The 3,054-nt window shown below is 43.6% G+C and overlaps 2 long non-coding RNA genes across 2 annotated transcripts in view; both read left to right on the top strand.

The window, feature by feature from the left end:
• Positions 1-1,479: 1,479 nt before the first annotated feature.
• Positions 1,480-1,988, top strand: LOC139025491 (uncharacterized). The gene is made up of 3 exons (XR_011477080.1): positions 1,480-1,533; positions 1,670-1,722; positions 1,925-1,988. It is a non-coding gene; the product is annotated as an uncharacterized lncRNA (long non-coding RNA).
• A 231-nt stretch (positions 1,989-2,219) lies between these two features.
• The window catches only part of LOC112074703 (uncharacterized), a 100,290-nt gene continuing 99,455 nt past the window's right edge, over positions 2,220-3,054 (top strand). The window contains exons 1-3 of the long non-coding RNA XR_002894813.2: positions 2,220-2,272; positions 2,439-2,474; positions 2,579-2,640. This is a non-coding gene — a long non-coding RNA (uncharacterized lncRNA). The remainder of the gene's footprint in view (positions 2,273-2,438; positions 2,475-2,578; positions 2,641-3,054) is intronic.

Here is a 3,054-nt window from a genome sequence, read left to right as displayed (position 1 = left end):
AGGGATGGCTTCTGCTGTGGTAGCCATGCTGTGGTAGCCATGCTGGTCATGCGTGCCTTGAATTCTAAATAAATCACAGACAGTGTCACCAGCAAGCACCCCCACACCCATCACACCTCCTCCCCTCCATGCTTCACGGTGGGAACTACACATGCAGAGATCATCCGTTGTTAATGTCCATTGCTCATAGTTCTTGGCCCAAGCAAGTCTATTCTTCTTTTGGTGTCCTTAGTAGTGGTTTCTTTGCAGCATTCGACAAGAGGCCTGATTGAGCCAATCTCCCCTGAACAGTGATGTTGAGATGTGTCTGTTACTTGAACTCCTGTGAAGCATTTATTTGGGCTGCAATTTCTGAGGCTGGTAACTCTAATGAACTTATCCTCTGCAGCAGAGGTTACTCGGGGTCTTCCTTTCCTGTGGCCGTCCTCATGAGAGTCCTCTATCATCATAGTGCTTGATGGCGCTTGATGGTTTGCGACTGCACTGAAGAAACTTTCAAAGTTCTGTAATCTTCCGGATTGACTCACATTTATGTCTAAAATAATGATGGACTTGTCATTTTTCTTTGCTTATTTGCAGCTGTTCTTCGTAATATGGACTTCTGTTTGTGCTTAGTGGGACTATCATTTGTTTTTCAACAGGACAATGACCCAACACACCTCCAGGCTGTGTAAGGGCTATTTGACCAAAAAGGAGAGTGATGAAGTGCTGCATCAGATGACCTGGCCTCCACAATCACCCGACCTCAACCCAATTGAGATGGTTTGGGATGAGTTGGACCGCAGAGTGAAGGAAAAGCGGCCAACAAGTGCTCAGCATATGTGGGAATTCCTTCAAGACTGTTGGTAAAGCATTCCAGGTGATGCTGGCTGAGAGAGTYCCAAGAGTGTGCAAAGCTGRCATCAAGGCAAAGGTGGCTACTTTGAAGAATCTAAAATATAACATATATTTTGATTTGTTTAAAACCTCTTAAGGATCCGCCCCTTTTTTCAATTTTCGCCTAAAATGACACCCAAATCTAACTGCCTGTAGCTCAGGACCTGAAGCAAAGATATGCATATTCTTGATACCATTTGAAAGGAAACACTTTGAAGTTTGTGGAAATGTGAAATGAATATAGGAGAATATAACACATTAGACATGGTAAAAGATAATACAACGGGAAAAATAATGTTTTTTGTATCATCATTTTTGAAATGCTACACCTATACTACACCTATACTACACCTATACTACACATATACCACGCATATACTACATAAAACACATACACTGCACCTATACTACACATATACTACACCTATACTACACATATGCTACACCTATACTACACATATGATACACATATACTACACCTTTACTACACATATAATACATCTATACTACACCTATACTACACATATACTACACCTTTACTACACATAAATGACAGATAAAGATATGTTTTACTTTAATTTCTACATCTTTATGGTCTCTCTCAGGGCCCTCCAGGGACTAATGGATACCCAGGTTCATGGACCCCCTGGACTTCCTGTAAGACACAACAACTTGTTTCATCACGTTTACATGAATGAACATATTGGAACATATTGGCTGCTTTGCTGATTGGTGGAAAGATGGATGGATAGATGGATTTTGACTTGATTGATTGATTTATTGAGATTGACAGGGCCTGAAAGGCGAGCGGGGACCCCAGGGGCTGCAGGAACGAAGGGAGAATCGGTAAACATTGACATACACAGTTGTCAATATATGAACATTGATGTGTTTTCCCCTCATTTGAATAGTCTAAGAAACCTCTGGCATTTGAACAGAATAGCTGTAGCAGTTGACATAGTGAGTTGATAACTATGCATCTGTTGGTTCTATTTCATTACTTCAGTGAGTGTGAGATGATGTCTTACCCCCATCCTCTCTCCTGCAGGGTCCAACAGGCAACCCAGGATACCAGGGACAGGCTGAGTAGCGGTCCGTAACCTCATCCCATCATCCCCTTTATCCCTACGCCTCCTCCCTATAACCTATCATCCATAAACCTCATCCCCTCTATCCCCACAATCTTTATCCCTCGTCCCTATAATTTATCATCAATAACCTCATCCCCTCATCCCTTCTATCCCCACTTCTTTATCCCTTGTCCCTATAACCTCTCATCCATAACATCACCCATATCCGCATCTTTAGGACTAAAAAGCAAAATTGCACTCTCTTTGTCCACAGGACCCAAAGGAGAGCGTGACTGGCAGGGTCCAACGGACCAAAAGGAGATCAGGTATATTACAAAGAAAGATGCATTTGAAATATACAGTACATTCTAAATGCTGTGTTCAAACAACACATACACACACACACACACACACACACACACACACACACACACACACACACACACACACACACACCGACACACGGACCGATGTGTTCTCTGTTATTTGTAGGGCTCCCAAGGGCAACCAGGCTTCCCAGGGACACCGGTATGTGAAAGATTCATCTCATCTACTTCATGGCTTAGTTAAATATCTATTGGCAGTCATGTGCCCCATCACTTACCTCTTGATACTAAATGTTAACTTTGTAGGGCCCCCCTGGTCCCCCTGGGAACAAGGAAGAGAAGGACCACCTGGACCCAAGGCTGACAAGGTAGAGCAGCTTATCATACTCGTTTTTTACTATTTATGTTTCTACTTAATGGTGAGGATAATGTTATTTTCTCTCTCTCTCTCTCCTCTCTCTCTCTCTCTCTCTCTCTCTCTCTCTCTTCTCTCTCTCTCTCTCTCTCTCTCTTCTCTCTCTCTCTCTCTCTCTCTCTCTCTCTCTCTCTCTCTGTGTGTCTCACTCTCTCTCTTTGTGTGTGTCTCACTCTCTCTCTCTCTCTGTGTGTGTCTCTCTCCCTCTCTCTGTGTCTCTCTCCCTCTCTCTGTGTCTCGCTCTCTGTCTTTGTGTGGTGTCTCACTCTCTCTCTCTCTCTGTGTGTGTCTCTCTCCCTCTCTCTGTGTCTCTCTCCCTCTCTCTGTGTGTCTCGCTCTCTGTCGTTCTCTCTCGCTCTGTCTCTCT

This window comes from Salvelinus sp. IW2-2015, unplaced genomic scaffold (assembly GCF_002910315.2).
Source record: "Salvelinus sp. IW2-2015 unplaced genomic scaffold, ASM291031v2 Un_scaffold2768, whole genome shotgun sequence".
Lineage (NCBI taxonomy): Eukaryota > Metazoa > Chordata > Actinopteri > Salmoniformes > Salmonidae > Salvelinus > Salvelinus sp. IW2-2015.
This window is presented reverse-complemented; position numbering and strand designations above follow the sequence as displayed.